We start from the raw sequence: 18989 nt of genomic DNA on the forward strand, positions 1-18989 counted from the left end.
TTAACCATATGCATTCACAAATCTCAGAACATTCAAACAAAAACTCCTCACCTTGCATTTTGAGAGATGTATAATTATATATGATGGGTAGAAAACTCAGATAGGCCAAAGAGTCATAAGTCATATACTTCATCAATAAGACATTACACAAAGTTATAGGTTTCAGTGAAAAGAAAGTATGCACATTTGAGAGAGTATTTCTAACATTCTTTCAAGACTAATGCCAGAAGAAAAACCATTTATTCCCAACACTAGGCTTCTCACCCATCACTATCCTTTTAGCCAGCCAGTCTAATGGACCCACTGTTCAGGTCCAGCATGGCATCCCCTGAAGGTATCAATCCAGAGAGAGGCTATCCAAATGGTCTCCTAAACATGACCATTTCACATGATGTCTTGATTACTCTTCCAGAGAAAAAAAATATAATATATCCACACATACGGATTACAATGGTTTGAGTGCCCCAGAAATTTTAATGTCTGGACTTACTGACATTGAGAACCACTATTGGCTAGTCTGGATTCCATTTTAAAATGTATTTTAAAAAATAAATATAAAAGCTTGATTTGTAAACAAGTATGTGTAGATAAAACATGGCTGGCTGTAAAAGTCCAGTTGCTCTTGTTTTGGAATTCTTATGTCTAGTGATCATTTGCCCCAAAGGCCAGAAATATTCATGGAACACAGTGGACACTTAAGAGCAAATGACCAAATCCTTCCAAGTGGAAGCCTGATCTCCTCCACTGCAGAGTATATAAATGTAGGCACCTTAGTTTTAAAGAATTAATAAAATTTATGAAGTTACTTGTTGGTAAGTTCCATGATTGGAAATGAAGAGAGGACGTCTTTACATATTACTCACCCCACTGTTGAGTCTGTCCATCTACAACCTGTGATTGATGGTGTCACCAAAATAAAAGAGTGCATTTAGCTGAATAAGCCAACTTGAAGACATTGAAAGGTTAGAATTATGTATGGCAGAAGACAATTTTGCAAGCTAAATGATTCTTTAATTAATAATGTGATCCATCACAAGCTAAAGAGAAAGATTCACAGGATGGAAAGCGTTGTGATTTACTCTGTGTGTGTCCCTATGTGCCTGCAGTGTATATATTTAGGGATGTAAATGATATATGCACAGTGTGAGTACTGTGGCATCTGAATCTACATGCTTGTTGTTTGAGCTCATGACTCATTCATATACTGGCTGGTGAATATCTATAATGTAAGGATTGCATCTTAAGACATAGAATGCATTGCCTGGTTCCTGAAGCCAAATGGTTTTATTAGGGGAAAAAATAGAATTTCATTAATTTAGCATCTGTGTTCCCTTTCCAAAAATAAGTAGTTACTTTATACTGGACAGATTTAAATATTTTAAACATTAAATCAAAACATGTAAATGTGTAAATCTCTTTATGTATGTAAGGCCAAACCAGTATATCAGTGTCATTATAAATCCATAAACTAATAAAATATAATTCATTCACTTTTTTAAATGTTTTTATTGATTTTAATATATTGTGTTTACATAGATTCTAGAGTCCCACCAAATACACCTCCCCCCACCCCTGTGTTCCCCTCAGCATCCCTCTTTTTAATGTTTCCTAGTCTCTGGATAAACAACTGCTTCTAACTAACTTGTTGTCTTTCAGACAACAGTAGTTTTCAAACTATGTTTCATGGAATTCATGTGTTTAATATGACTCCTTAACCCTTTTCTCCCCTTAGAAGCTACCAAAGGTGAGGGGTAAGGGTAACAAAGAGAAAGAGTTCCCACTCAAAGAGCTGCAGCCTGATTTGGGGGAAAGGGTTCATTTTATGTCTTTGTTTATTTATTTATTTATTTATTCATTTTTTTAGGGAGGAGAGGGAGAGATAGAGAGAGAGAGAGAGGAGAGACAGAGAGAGAGAAGGGGGGGAGGAGCTGGAAGCATCAACTCCCATATGTGCCTTGACCAGGCAAGCCCAGGGTTTCGAACCAACGACCTCAGCATTTTCAGGTCGACGCTTTATCCACTGCGCCACCACAGGTCAGGCTATGTCTTTGTTTAAAACAAAGTGTTCTATGGTTATAATTAATTTTAAAACTACCATTTAAAAAATCTGGCCTGACCAGGAGGTAGCACAGTGGACCAAGAATCAGACTGGGACACAGAGGACCCAGGTTCAAAACCCCAAGGTCGCCAGCTTGAGCATAGGCTCACCCAGCTTAAGTGTGGGATCGCTGGCCTGAGCGTGGGATCATAGACATGACACCATGCTCACTGCCTTGAGCCCAAAGGTCACTGGCTTGAAGCCCAAGGCTGCTGGCATGAGCAAGGGTTCACTCGGTCTGCTGTAGCCCCCCTGGTCAAGGCACATATGAGAAAGCAATCAATGAACAACTACAGTGCTGCAATGAAGAATTGATGCTTCTCATCTCTTTCCCTTTCTGTCTGTCTGTCCTTATCTGCCCCTCTCTCTGACACTCTCTGTCTCTGTAAAAAAAAAAAAAAAAAAAAAAAAAAAAAAAAACTGAAACAAAGCTAAACTTAGTTTCTTACCTCATACCATATTTTAAAAATATTCACATAAAACTTATGCATTAAAAGACAGAAATCTTTGGACAACTTAAAAAATAATTTGAGTTATTGAAATAAAGCTTATATAAAAAAACTTTGGCAGATTTTAAAATATATTAAACTCCTATATAGTACAAAATAACATTTGAAAAGTTCAAAAAAGATAGAAACCACACTAGGAAGAAATATTGTTAAAATCCATAACAGACAACAGATTTTTTTTTACCCTTAGTAAATAAAGACCTCTTAAACATAAATTCAATAGCAAGTACTATATTTAAAACAACAAATGATAGTAATAACAAATTCAACAAGAATGTCAAGAAATATAAGACATTAAACTAACTAGTAACCAGGTAAAATATACATTTAAAAAATACATATTGTTTTATCCTTTCAGATAGAAAATATATATATCATATAAAACAAATCTGCTAATGTCAAGTGTTCATGAGTTTGGGGGTGAGTATGTAAGGTCTTTGTGGATATGAGAGTGCTAACTATCTTTTAGAGGAAAATATGGCAACATCTTTCTTCTGTTGAAATATGTAGATGCACTTATTCAGCAACTCCACTTGTAGTACTATATCCTAGAAATAAATACATGTCATTCATTTATTTATTTGTATACTTACTTGTTTGTTATATCTGTAGTAGTTTTTAAATATTTCTGCAAATTCTTTGACAGTTCCAAAAATGAACTCTAATACCTCTTCCGTTGAACCATGGCCAGTCTTTGTAAATTGTTTCTAACCAAAACTATGAGTACTAGGGGAAGTGATAATAGAGAGATTGCAAAAGATAAATTTTCAGCAGTTATCCATCCATAAAAATACTAATTTAACAACCATATATGGATTCAAATACCTTTATGAGTTTTCTAAAATGTAATTGTAAGGTTGTGAGACCCCAAAAGACCGCGAAACAGAGAACAACTGCATGAAATGGCTGGAAAGAGTGTTTCCCTTTACCAGCACCACCCTTTTCCCCAAGCCATGACAAGCCCACAGTTAACTTTGTACTCAATGGTGGAAAGTTTTCTCTAAAGTCAAAACCAGGACAAGGATGATATTCTCACCACCTTTATTCAACATAGTACTAAAATGCTGGCCAGAGTGATTAAGCAGAAAAAAGAAATAAGGAATAGAAAAAAAAAGTAAAATAATCTCTGCTTGCAGATGATATGATCTTATATGTAGAAAACCACAAAGACATCACTAAAAAAACAACAACAAAAAAAACCTGGTTTGACATAATAAACAAATTTAGTAAAGTAACAGCATACAAAATCAACTTTAAAAACCAGTTGTATTTGTATATACTAACAACAAACAATCCAAAAGGGAAATCAAGAAAACAATCTTTTATACAGTGGCATCAAAAAAAAAAGAAAAGAAAAGAAATACTTTGCAATAAACTTAATCAAGGAGGTAAAAGACTTGTGCACTGCAAATTACAAAAACATTGATTAAAAATAAAAAAGATAGAAAAAACTATGGAAGACACAAATAAATGAAAACATACTCCATAATCATGAATTAGAAGACTAATATTGTTAAAATTTCCATGCTACCCAAATGTTAAATCTACAAATTTAACATTATTAAAATCCCAATGGTATTTTTTTTATTGATTTAGGAAAGAAAATCCTATAATTAACATGGAACCACAAAACTTCAGAGTTTCCAAAGTGATATGAGTAAGAACAAAGCTGAAAGCATCATGCTTCCTGATTACAAACTATATTACAAAGCTACAACCAATTAAAACAATATAAAATTGGCATAAAGACAGGCATACAAACAAATAGAACAGAATAAAGAGCTCAGAAATAAACCCAAGCATATATAATCACTTACTTTCAACATGGGTGCAAAAATCACACAACAGAAAAAAACAGTCTCTTCAACAAATGGTGTTAGGAAAACTAGATATCCACGTGCAAAGAAATGACCCTGATTTTACACCATACCCAAAAAATCAACTGAAAATGGATTAAAAGCTTATACATAGAATCTGAGTCCATGAAACTACTAGAAGAAAACACAAAGGAAATCCTTTATATTGATCTTGGTAATGTTGTTATGGATATGCTACCAAATTTAGCACAGGTTTTATTGCCAGTGTAAATGTAGACAGATGGAACTACATCAAACTAAAAAGCTTTTGCACAGCAAAGGAAACAATCAAAAGAGTGAAAAGCCAACCTACAAAATAGGAGATGCAAAACAAATGCAGTGATACCTTGAGATACAAATTTAATTCGTTCTGTAACCAAGCTCATAAGTCAGTCAACTTGTATATCAAACTGCCGATACTAGACCCGTGTACCAACGTGCCAACTAGCGGCAGCTTCCTGAATCATGACTCGTATCTCGGAATTTCGCTTGGATCTCGAACAAAATTACTGACCAAGTCGCAGCTCGTATCTTAAAAAAAATTTGTAGGTTGGTCTGTTCGTATCTCAAGGTACCACTGTATCTGAAAAGGAGTTATATCCAAAATACATAAGAAACGTCTACAACTCAATAAGAAATAGATAAATACATAAACTTTATTTTAAAAATGACTTGGACAGGTGTGCTGTGCGGGAGGTGCAGTACAGACTTGCAATTAGTCATGGATGGATTTTAGGGGGAAATTTATTATGATTAATAGCAATAATAAAAATAATTGAGGCAAAATTGAACAGTGTTTGAACTAATGTAACCTAAAGTAGGACAAAGAAAAAGAATCAACACAACAATAAGCTACACAATATCACCAGACAGAGAAACCTCAGGCTGGGTTCTAGAGTAACAGCTAGTTAAAGCAATAGACTAAGAAAAAGAGAATTATGAATATGTAAAAATCTCACCAAACCGTGGTGGAACACATCACCAGACCAGAAAGCCTCAGCCTGGGCTCCAAAGTCAGCCACCTGTGTGCACCGAGAAAGACTTCCCTAGAGTTTTAAGGGTGGTTTGAAACTCTACCTATTTTATGAGAAAATTTTGGCTGGAGTCTATTACAAAGGGCCACTTCCTGCATAGCCTCTAGGAACAAAGAAAGGTCACCACACTGCAGAATAATTAACTAGACCAGCAGTCAAGTGATAAGAACAACCTCCCTGGCAGCAGGTCATCTCATCCCACCTTGAGTAAATGACTCAGTCATTCCTGTAACCATTTTTTGTGACCTTTATTGTTCGTGTTTAATTGAATTCAAATGCATATATATTTTTTTATATACTGTTCCTCTACAATATGTATTTCTCCAAAAGGGGGCATGCAAATTTCAAGCAGGTATATAAAAAAGATGCTGAATATCACTATTCATCAGAGAAATGCAAATTGAAACTACAATGAGATATCACCTTGCACCTGTTAGAATGGCTATCAAAAACAAACAAACAAACAAAAAAGGTAACAAGTGTTCATGAGGATGTAGGAAAAAAAAACTTTTGTATACTGTTGGTGGGGATTTGAAAGGGTGGAGCAGCTATGAAAAACCGATGTGCAGGTCCCTCAAGAAATTACAAAAAGAGCTCCTATATTATTCAGCAATTCTACTTTTGTGTGTTTATCCAAAAGAAGGAAAACTAGAATCTCACAGAGATATCTTCATTGCCACACTCACTACAGTATTACTGACAACAGCTAAGATATGAAAACTGCCCAAATGTTCATCAATAGAAAATGGATACAGAAAATGTAGTATACATACAATGAAATGCATACAAGCTAAGGAAATCCTACCATTTGCAACAACATGAATGAACCTGGAAGACATTATGCTAAGTGAAATAAACCAGTATCAGAAAGAGAAATACTGTGTGATTCTTTATATAAGGTATCTAAAATAGTGAAACAGTGAAACTCATGAAAGCAGAGAATAGAATGATGATTGCAATGGGCTGAGGAGAGGGGGAAAGGAGGTCTTCAATGGGTATAAATTTCTAGTTCTGCAAGATAAATATATTCTAGATATCTGCCATAGAGCATACTGCATATAACTCATAACACAGCACCATGCTCTGAAATTTATGTTAAGAGGGTGAATCCCCTGTAAAACATTCTTACCAGATAAGTGGGAGAACATAAAGAAACTTTTAAAAGTGAAATATATTTTTATTACCTTTTTTGTGAAGATAATGTCATGGTTATATGCATATGTCCAAAATCATTAAATATTACATATTAAACATATATAGTTTCTTTGTAAAACAATTATACCTCAACAAAGTTGTAAAAAAATGTGGTGGTAGTGATGCTAGGTAACTTCCCAGGCTAGGTTTGGGCAAGGATAGCCTTCTGCTTTTTGCTTTCTTGGGTTTCTTATTTGGGGAAGCCAGCTGCCATGTTATGAGGAGACTCAAGTAGCCTATGAAAAACCCATGATGGAGAGTACTGAAGTCTCCCAGTAACAACCAGCATCAACCTGCAAATCATGTGAATGAGCCACCTTATATCCTCCCATCCCAGGCCAGACCTCAGATGTCTGTCACCATCTAGACTATATTCTAATGAGGAACACCAAGCCAGAACCAGCCAACAAAGATGCTTCTAGATTTCTGATCAACAGAAATTCTAAGGTAATAAAGATTTGTTGTTTGAAGCCAATAACTTTTAACATAATTTATTATGTAGAAGTAGACAACTAATACACAATATTTTATCGTAGTGTTATTTGAAAAAGTGAAAAATCAGGAACAATTTAAATTTCTATACTAATGGTATGGTTGAATAAATTGTGATTAATACACATTATTAAACATTATGCAACTATTAAAGTAAGGTAGCTCTATATATTTTAAAGTGAAACATCATTAAGAAATATTAAATAATAAAATCAAACTATATGCATTGTATTAATTTTATATTAAAATGCTTTTGGATGAACATAATTCACATATACACCTATGTACAGTTATCTGTATTTGTCTTTGTGTTTAGACTGTGGAATAAAGGATTGGACTGAGGAGGTAGCAAGGAGATTTTACTTTATATAGTTATGTATATTTGGAATTTTTTAATAACAAACATGGCTTATGAATCCATGTTTACTTTTATAATTATATTATAAAAATTAAACTAATGAAAAATAAATGAAGTAGTATGCTCTTCTTTTAAGAGCTTTCATTGTTGATATTAGCTAATTACCAAGAAGTACAAGAAAAGCAAATAGGATAAAGTCACAATGCATAATTTGCTTTAATAGCTTTGTGGTTATGAAAAAGCAAATGAAATGACTGTTAGTTTTGATTTCAAGCCAGGTAGTCTTATGTTAGTCAATGGCCAGAGCTTACCTTTCTGTCAAATGGGGCCGTAGATCTCGAGAGGTGGCCTAAGGAAGGAATGAGGATGGCTTGGCCCAAAACACACAATTGTTGGACAAAGACCGTCGACAGACTGTGGGTCAATGACAACATCTGCATGTACAAAGGAAAGTATATTTAAAAAAGGAATGAAATAGATGTCTACCTGTGAGAGTTATTGATTAGGTTTAATGCTAGGGCTTTTATCCTGTTATGCGGCAGGTAATATGCTGAGGATTTCAGGAAAAAAAAGTAATGCATGGGCAGTCCAAGAACCAGAGGTCAAAAGGGAGTGGATAATAGGATTTGAATAAAAAGGAAAAATTGATTAGCTGATAGTGATTATTAGGCAAGGTTAGAGTAGGCAATATTATAACTAGTAGCAGAGCATCACTATGGGACACTCGTTGTCTAGATCAACCTGAAGTATGAAGACTAAAATGACCCAGGCAAATTTAATTGTGATCACAAATATTACTTTGCAAAACATGACTAAAACAACTTGTTGAAATGGTTTATGTAAAACCTTCTGTCTTTCTTTCAAAGGTTCCTTACCAGGAGTTCCAAAAAAATACTTTAATTCCAGTTTATAGATTTTCCTTATTTTAATGTTCTTGTCTCTGGTGAAGGCATATTATAAATGGAATTAACTACATTACTAATGCTTTTAATCTGATTTTACTGGTGCCTTGGGCTGATGACTAGGAATTAACATGTGTGTCGTTAAAAGAAAAATACAGTGATAAAGAAACTAAATTACATGTCCAAATAAACACATTTATCCATATGCTTTATTTGTTATCCCAGCTAGTCAAAGCACAGGGCCCTGAGTGCATGTCTTCAAAAATAAAGTAGCGACAGAGCAGTTTGTCTGGCTGCTGAAATCAAAAACTCACCCTTGAGGGAAGGACTGAATAGCCCCAGAATTGATGTATTCCTTTGTTTATAACTCCCAAATTTTAGGACTGGGAACTACATATTTGTGGGGATAATTCAAATGTGAGAAATAATCAACAGCTTTTAATTCAGTGAAATCAATTGTTGAGCAATCCATCAGACTGAGGGACAGAGGGTTTCATTTGGCTCCTCAGATAAGTGAAGTTTCTGTACTTATTGGGGACTGTTGATTGGAAGTCCTCTGTATGAGGCCATAATTTGGACCCAGTAACAGGTGAAGGAAAGAAATGTTAGAGTGCATGAGCTGAGAACTTTAAAAGAAATTATTAAAGGCATAGTTCAAAACATCAGAACTGGTCCCTGAAACCACAGTAGACTCTTGCCTTAACATATTTATTTATATTTGTTTTAGAATAATTCCACATCTGTGCTAGGCTGCTCATAAATCATCTCATCATAAATGGCGGACTCCTCTTCTCATCATCTATCAAATCTGCTCACTGACTCAGACACACCAGTGACCATGCCACATGCTAAAACCTGCCAGGACCCCTTTATATGAAGGGCCCTGGTTGTCCTCTGCCATTTGATTACAATTACTCTTTCTTTTCTTTCCCTTTTTCTTTTCTTTTTTTATTTTTTGCCATGGCATCTCTTGTGGTTTTGGGTTATTATTTAAATATTTTGTGTAAATATTTACATCATTCATTATCCCAAATACATGGCAAGCTTTTGGAGTGCAAGAGAGTTTGTTTTATCTTATTTTCTTTCTTCCTTTTTCTCCCTCTTCACTTTCCCTCTAATTCTGGTTCTGTCACAAGCCTTATACTAGGAAATCCTCTTTATACATTTGTTGTTTTGCACTTTTTAAACGACAATACAGTCTTCCCTGAGAAACTTTACAACTTTTTACAACTTAACTGGGACAGGACCATATTCACATCCCCCTCCCCCCAAAAAAAGGTTTAGTACCATTGCCAAAGTAAAAGGAAAGGAAAATATGTTTAGTTAAGAACAGGAACATTTTCATGATATAATTTAATCTTCCCAGTATGCTTATAATGAGAGGTGGGTATTATTATTTCTAATTGGCAGATAAGGAAACCAGGCTGAGAAAGCTTCAGCAATACGCCTCAGGTCCAACTGAATTGAAATAGGAGGGCTGATTCACACCCAGGTTAGCTGGGTTCTCTCATCTGGGCCAGTTCAACAATAAATAATGTTCAAGAGATTGCATTAATAGTCTGCAAAGCAGGGTAACCATTGAGGAACTGTGGAATGGTAAAAAGTAGACAGAAATGGATTGGGAATCAGAAAAGGCTTCCTCCAGAAGGGAACTTTGAAAGGAGAAAAAAACAGGGAATACGAGCCCTGGAAACTATGGAATGAAGTAAGTGGAGCAAGGTAATAAAGAAAAGAAAAAGCATTTGCCATTAAGGCTGTAGAAATATTTACCGTTGGTTTCCAATCTCCCCGCATTTTCTATCTAGCCAAACAGCAATAAAGATATGTGGGAAAAACATATATATTAAATTACTAGGTGTCAGATTTCTGATTTGATAACACTTGGTGTAAAAATAACAGTTATTATTACTCTTCATTTATCTAGCTTGGTGAGTGTACACAGTACAGAGTAATAAGTAGAATTTATCAGAGGAGGGACAAGATTGGTGCCCCAAGGGCCTACCGAGCACAGGCTCAAGTAGAAACTGTGTGACACCCGCGGATCAGAAGCCACACACGGTGGATGGGGATCACTTCTCCCACCGGCTGCAGTGGAAGATGGGGGTCCTCCTGCAGGTCCCTGGATATTGTGGGTGATGTTTTCTGTGTGTAGGGCAGGGGAGGATAAAGAAAGGGATCTTATTGTCTATCTTTGAAAAAAATGTTAGTTGGAGTTTTGTGTTTCGGTTTTTTTTTTTAACATTATGTGCCCCAGATTACTACATGCAAAAAAAATGAAAAGGAAAAAAAAAAAAGAAAAAGAAATTTTTTTCTAAGAAAGCTGCTGTCTTTTGAGTCCTGGTTGAGACTCAGTCATGAACCAATGTGATCCACGATCTGGGAACAACGTCTGATGAGAAACTTTCGCCTCAGGGTCCCAGGAACACAAGTTTGGGCTCCTCGAGATTAAACAAATGCACAAGAATGCCTGCCTCTGCATAGTCACTCTGATAACCAAGGAGACCACCCAGAGATAGCAGTTAAGCAGAGTTCCTTCACGTAAAGCACAGCACAAGCCCTCAACCATCAAGTATTAATGTGTATTCTGGAGACAGAATACAAGTTTTCTAGTTTTCCAGCTCCAGCAAATTTAGCAATGTGAAGAGTGAGGGAAGTCTGAGAGTGGGGCAGTAAGGGAGGAGATTGGAAAGCTGAAAAATGTAGCCAGCTTCGGGAAGGACTGATTGACCAGGGTATAGATCAACAACCCTGAAACTCTGTTGTCCTGGAGAACATCAGCATTTACACAGGGCTGTAACCCAGAGTTCAGTTTGAGCTTGTTTCAAATGCTGTATATTACATATCATCCATAATACAATAATTATATTGTATTTTTAAAAAAATTGTGATATTCTGCAAATACTGAATCAACTACTCTAATTGAAAGGTAAACATAGCTCTGGCCAGTTGGCTCAGGGTTAGAGTGTCTGCCCGGCATGTGGAAGTCCCAGGTTTGGTTCCTGGTCAGGGCACACAGGAGAAGAGACCATTTCTTTCTCTACCCCTCCCCACCTTCTCTTTCTCTTCCACTCCTGCAGCCATGGCTCGAATGCTTTGAGCAAAGTTGACCAAGGCACTGAGGATGGCTACATGGCCTCACTTCAGGTGCTCAAATAGCTCAGTTGCCAAGCAATGGAGCAGTGGCCCAGACAGGCAGAGTATTACCTGAAAGTGAACTTGGTCCGTGGAGCCCAGTCGGGCACATGAAGGAGTTTGTTTCTGCCTCCCTGCCACTCACTTAACAAAAAAAAAAAAAAAAAAAGAAAGAAAGAAAGAAAGAAAGAAAGAAAGAAAGAAAGAAAGATAAACATAATTTCAATAAAAAATTTAAAAATAGAGAACTCATGATATAGAACAAAAGCAGTAAATAACATTTGAACTTAAGTTTAAATAACTACTATTTATTGTTATAAAGATTTAAGGCAAATATAAAAAAAACTTCTTTAAAGTGCTAATGATTAGTATAAAATGCTAATGATTAATTGGCAAAATATATAAATCATTTCAAAGAAATTATGCAGTAAAAAAATAAAATAATATTAAAGTTCATTTAACACTAAATAAGTACTATTTATTGAACGCCTATTGTGAATCAGGAGCTATACTCTGCTAAAGTTTTGGCTAAAAACAATGCATACCAGTTCTTGCCTGAATTACAGCCTAGCATGTGAATAGACAGTAAACAAGTATATAAATATATAATATAGTTAATTACTATGATATGTGCAACAAAGAAGAATAAACCAGGGTAAGAGCATTGACAGACAGGCAAGAGGAGAAATTGCTACTATATATTTTAGCTATGGTGTTTTTGTAAATGCTCTCTTAGGAGATCATATTTAGACAGATCTTCTGAAACAGTATGGTCATTCAGAGGAAGGACATTCCAGGAAATGTGCTAAGGTCCTAAGGCAGGATTGAATTTAGTATTTCAGCAACAATTAGAAGAAAAGAAAATGAGACTATAGCTGATTTTAAAGGTGTAGGTAGTAATCCAGATGAACAGGACCTACTCTTGAATTGGATGGGGAATGTGATGGTGAGAGGAAATCAAGGAGAGAAGTTAAGACGCTCCCACTCCCCATCACCTTGACCCTGGGTTACTGGGTAAATAAATGGTAGAGCCAATTACTGTCATGAGGAAAATGGAGAAAGAAGCTAACGTGTGAGAGAGTTAGAACTAGGAAGGCAACTGGCATTAGAGGATGATTCTACTGGAGATCGGGAGCAGTTAAACTGAAGATCAATGCCTGGGATCCATCAGAGTATAGAGGGTAGGTGAAGTGAGGGACTGGTTGAGAGACCCCAGGGAGGGGGTGCAGATTCAGGAGACAATATGTCTAAAGACTGGCTCTTGAGACTCGCCAGCACTTAGAAATGGCAACAAGGAGGAGTACGCTGAGGAGTAAGAAGGAATTCAAAAATCCAGGAGAAGCCAAAGAAAGTAGAGTTCTGAAAATGAAAACGAAATCTCCAGAAGGATGAGTATTCAGCTGAGTAGTTGCCCGAGAAGTTGGGAGATTCTGAAGTGCTCCAAGGACCCAGCATCAGAGGTGAGATCTTTAGGTCACTGGCCACCTGGAGGGTAGTTCTGAGAGATGAATTTATAGATTTACAGATAATTTAAATTCTTGACAATGATAGAGAAATGTACAAAGTTTAAAGTTAAAGCTAACTTCTAATATACATATTAAATATGGCATAGTGAAAAGAAAGAAAAATGTAAGCAATGGACCACAAAGCTGATTACCTAGCCACGCCTTCCGCTTCTGTACATCCTGCTTGCAGTGCAACTTATGTCGAAATGTACTGGAAATTCCCCACTCAAGTTCCCCTCCTGTAATCTATAAAAATCTTCAAAGATAGCCAGTCAGAGTTCAGACTTTGGAGTCCTAACTCCTCTGGGCCCAACCGTGTAATAAACTGTTCTTCCACTTCTCCTAGTGCCACTTGGTTCCTCTGTCGGGTGAGATTTTCTGTATCAAAAGAGGAGTCATTTTCATCTTGCTCCTGTCTGGCCCACTGGGCTGCTGCCCAAGGACCCATGTTTCTGATGGGACTACGTCACATCCTTGGATGTAGTGGGATGCAGAACCCATTCCATTTTGCTACAGTGAGTCACACCCAAGAGAGAAATCAGCCCATGATTTAGAGGAGTGTTACCCAAATCCTCTAAAAAAGGAGGGGAGAGGGAGAAAAAAACCTCACAGTAGGACTATTGAATCACGTGAAAGGCGCAGCTTGGGGCAGAGAGAGCCTCAGTAGTCCAGCAATAACTTGCCTTAGAGAAAAGAAATTCTAATAAATAAGTGGGATTCTGTTGTTGTTGTTTTCTGTTTTTGTGTGCTTTATTTTATTTTTTCATTAATTGAAATCAAATAACAGAGATGCTACATTTGCTAAACATTTGGAATTTTATAGGAAAAAGGGGAGAAAAAAGACACAGTGCTTATGAGCTAAGGAATGATGTGGGGACAGCTCCTACACAAGGAATATAGTATTTCCCCTGGAACTGTAAAAATTTTATATAATTGTTCATTGAAAGAAAATCACCTATATTTTATTGTACGTGGTAGTGGAATTGATGTGCGGTAATATTCTTTTTTCTTCTCTAAGTCCTGCATGAAGGGAGAAAAAAAAATTCCATTGTGATAGTGTGGCAGCCAAGATTTAAAGGTTGTGCCGGACTTACAATTGAAATGCAAATCACTCTTTGCAAACAGCCTCCCGCTGAGGCCCAAATTTTTGCAGATCAGGTTCTGCTGTCCTGATGAGGAATCATTGAATACCATTTCCCAGGATTCACAAATTAGTTGGCGTCTAAGGTATCATTTTCTACGTTATAATTGTAACTTACTGGAGGAAACTTTGTCACAAAAGACAGTACCCCAAGCTTCCATTATTTTTCCAGCTGCACGGCCACTGAGGATTCTTTCCCACACAATAAAATATACACACCATGACCTCCCTCTCTGAAATACACTCTCCTGGAATATAAACATTTTGAGAATATTGGTGTGCTTTTCTTTCCCTTCTTTTTTAGATGTGCAGGTGGTAAAATACTGGCTGCCATGAACTGCAGACAATAAATAAAAATTACCAGCTTCTTATGGCTGCCTGATAGAAATGTGCCAGCTTGGAAAAGCCTGCTTCTCCAGGCACAGTGATTATCTGGGTAAGGAAGTCCCTGCATATTCAGGTCCACTCACTGGGTGCACCCTGACGGACAGGTCAGGCTGGTCCGGGTCACACGCTCAGCTCCCCTCTGAGATGCCTCTACGAATCCTGAAAGGTTACCTGACCCTCCCCACATTAAAAAGCCTACTGCTGGGAGAGAGGCAACATTACATACAGGCAGTGGACGGATTCAAATACTTTAACAACAGGTTCTCTACCTAATGACTGTTTTAAATATAAAAAGATAATATACCGAAAGGTCGTTTATTATTTTATGCATTTAATAGTTAAATAAGAACAATAAAAGAGATATACACAAATGGGTTATGTTATAAGAAAGTTTAAAAATGTTCATGAAAAGACATTAAATAATACCTGACAAAAAACAATACAACTGTTATTTAAGATATTTCCATATTACTTCTTGATTGGTGTCCTCACTTACAATTTTTTCACCTGCAGATGGAATGAACATTACTACGGGCACTTAGAATACGCTGTTGCTCAGATGACTGTTAAAAAGAGTAAGGAATGTAACTTTGTGATTTCCACATTGGGTGGCTGCCCAGGCATGCACCTGAGAGAGAACCCTGATTACAAGTGCTATTTTAACAACCGGTTCATCGAACTCAACCAAAAATTAGGTATTAGTTCTGCCAAACTGGTGTAAACCGGCTGTATCTCACCACTGCACACAGGGCAGAGAAAACAAAAGGTTGAGAGTTTAAGAGCCTAAGCTGAGAGAATGGAAATAATTCTCAGAAGTATGGTTGTGTAGTGAGAACATCACTAGCTCATACCCTTAAACTTGGTCTTGTCCTAGACCTTGTAAGCAGACTTCTCTGAGGCAGATCACCGCATGTCTGGGGACATTCATCTCCTCACGTGTAAATGTTCTGGCTCAGGGACTCTCAAACAAAAGTCTGAGAACCACCTGTCCCAGGAGCACAGGGGAGTTTGTTCTAAAAGGATCTTCAGGGGGTTCATCCCCAGAGATTGGAATTTATTACCCTTGATAGGCTCCAAAAACCTGCAGTTTAAACAAGTTTCCAAGATGATGGTCATGCGTACTGAATTTGAGAACCACTGCAGTAAATGAATTCTGAAATTCCCTCCAGACTTAACACTTAAGGAATCCATAGATAATTAAGCCTACTTCCATGAAGATTGGGTCCCTTAACCAAAACTACGTGCATCTATTTCTACAAGTCTATAACTTTATCTTTTTTATTATTGTTAATTGAATTTATTGGGATGACATTGGTTTGCAAAACCGTACTGGTTTCAATTGTGCACCTCCATAAAACATCATCTGCATACGGCATCTTGAGCCCTCTACCCTCTGCCTCCACCCCAAGCAAAGTCTCTTCATACCCATTTTCTCCTGCTCTGCCCACCTCCACCTAGCCCCGACCCCCCTTTCCCTCCGGCTATCACCACCCTGTTGTCTGTATCTATGTGTTCTGGTTACGTGTTTTTTTGGCTAATCCCTTCACCTTCCTGCATCCTGTCCCCCCACCTTCTTCCCCTCTCACCGCTGTCAGTCTGTTTCATGTGTCCATGACTCTGTTTCTATTTTGTTCATCAGTTTATTGTGCTCATTAAATTCCACATATCAGTCAGGTCACATGGTATTTGTCTTTCTCTGACTGACTCATATCACTTAACATATATCCGTGTCTTAACTCAAGAGAAATGAAAGGCAAAAGCCTCCTTCCAGGAGGTTATTATCTACATCTAGACAAAAGCTACTAGAGGTCACTTTACTCAAGTATACATTCAAAGGCCCCACTGGTAAGGCAAGCATGGTAAATTGATCATATACTTTGTTCATATAGTTTATTATTTTCTTCTTTAATGTCTTCAGTTGTTTATATATTTAGGATTACAATCCTTTATTGTATGTACTGAAAATTATTTCTTTCATTTTATTTTTGTTAGTCATTCTATTTTTTCAATATGCATTTATTTGTATTTATATGTTCCCCAATATACCAAATCTTCTCTTTATATATTCTTCCATATCTATTAAACTTACAAAATTTATGCTGTTGACAAGATCCAGTATTTCCAAAATTTACCTTTTAGCCTTGTGATTTTTGTTTCACTTGATATTTTTCTTCTGTGGTGCCAATCTTATTCTTTATTCCCTTCAAACGGTTAACAAACTGTATAGTCAATTTCCAAGTATTTGCAAGTTAAGGAGGCTGGCCTAAAATGCTGGTTATAATACAATTAATAATTCTTCCCATGAATACAGCAAATTATCTCCTCCAATCATAAAGCTTCCATTTCAAAAAAACTCTTTCTTCAAATTATCAGCTTCTAATGCTAACATTTATCTTCACAAAAAGATAGACCTGATTTCTTTAGCTGACTCTATTTTATTGGTCCTCATTCACTTACTACAGTATAAGACATTTGTTTAGGTGATTCTCAGAGGCTTTCTGTTCTTCAAAATTGTGTGATTCTCATGAGCTCAGAGAATTCTCTGTCATTGTGCTAACTTGACATAGGGAACCAAACTGTCTTCCTCCGAGTAGGGGCTCAGCACTATAGCACTCAGGCCACATCTTGCCAGTCACCAGTTTGTAGAAAGCCCTGGCGCTAAGAATGGTTTTTATATTTTTATAGAGTGGTTAAATGACAACAATATAAATATTTGACAGACGCCAAGAATTAAATGGATCCCTACAAGCCTAAAACAGTTCCTATCTGCCTCCATAGAATCAGCTTCGGTGTCTCCCCTCATCTCTTGATCTTATGAGCACCACTCCAGAAGTACCACTGGCAGAGACCAGGCCATATGCCAGGTTTCTTTTCCTTTTCTGGTTTGTTTTCTTTTCTTTTCTTTTTTGTTTCCTTTGTTTATTTTTTTGTGACAGAGAGAGGGACAGACAGACAGGAAGGGAGAGAGATGAGAAGCATCGATTCTTTGTTGCAGCACCTTAGTTGTTCATTGATTGCTTTCTCATATGTGCCTTGACAGGGGGGCTACGGCAGACCAGCTAACCCCTTGCTCAAGCCAGTGACCCTGAGCTCAAGCTGGTGAGCCTTGCTCAAACCAGGTGAGCCCGCGCTCAAGCCTGTGACCTTGGGATTTCAAACTTAGGTCCTCCGCGTCCCAGTCTGACACTCTATCCACTGAGCCACCACCCAGTCAGGCTTTTTTTCTTTTAGGCACTAATTTAAAACGTTTACTCAGCCTTCCTTGCAGTTAGGGATGGCCAGATAACAGAATCTTGCAGAATGGGGTGTGGGCAGATATGATGTACATTACTTCAAGACCTCTGCTAAATCAACCCAAAGCTGGAGGTCCATCATAGTTTCTCATGGGTGCCAGTTGAGTGTAGAGAAAACAGAAGAAGACACCAGTACTTTAGGAGATGATGAAGTGGTGAAGTAGAAGGAACCCAAGTCCCTGGCTGACCTGGTCATAGACTATACATCAACAAAGAATATCACATTGAACTGCATTTGGGTAAAATATAAACTTGTGTTGGTTAAGACAGTAAATGTGAGAGTTCATGACAGTGGCTAGTATCTATACCAGCTAGTGTAGCAATTCTCCTGCCACAGCTTAGCTAGTGCATTGTTTTCATCTGCTGTGAGCTGAGAAACTAGAGAACCTACACTGTGAAAAGCAAAACTCTGACACTGAGGTTCAGTCGGTTTCTTAGTGAAAGGAAAATTCCATGACATCAATTTAGAACACAGATTTTGGTAAGGCAGAGATCTTTGTTCTTTTGCTAGTTAGGTTGGACCTATACTTTTGCTGAGAGATAACTTTGAAGGATAACTTTTTTTTTTTTTTCTGAGAGAGAACTCCACTCAAGCAAGTGGTGTGTCAAACCTTCAATAGCATTGAGTCTCCCTTTGTCCTTCCCTAGAGCTGGGCTAATCCAAATAAATGGCTTAAAGTGAGAATAAGTTCATTTCAACTAACCAGTCTCCAAGTTTAGTTCTGAAGATATATGAAAAAGAATTATACTCTTTGAATATTTATATTTAGAAAAAAATCACAAAATAACCCTAATAAGTTTCTAAAATAAAAACTCTCCATGACAATATGAGAAATGCTGTTTCTAGAATACTTGCATATAACAACAAAAAAACAAGAAGTAGATGTCACAATTAAAACAAGACTGCCCTATAAGGAAAGAGTTAAGAGTATGACCAGCCTGACCAGGCGGTGGCACAGTGGGTAGAGCTTTGGATTGGGACCTAGAAGACCCAGGGTTGAGAGCCCGATGTAGCTGGCTTGAGCACCGGCTCATGTGGTTTGAGCAAGGCTCACCAGCTTGGATCCAAGGCTGACTTGAGCAAGGAG

This window comes from Saccopteryx bilineata, chromosome 3 (genome assembly GCF_036850765.1).
Source record: "Saccopteryx bilineata isolate mSacBil1 chromosome 3, mSacBil1_pri_phased_curated, whole genome shotgun sequence".
Lineage (NCBI taxonomy): Eukaryota > Metazoa > Chordata > Mammalia > Chiroptera > Emballonuridae > Saccopteryx > Saccopteryx bilineata.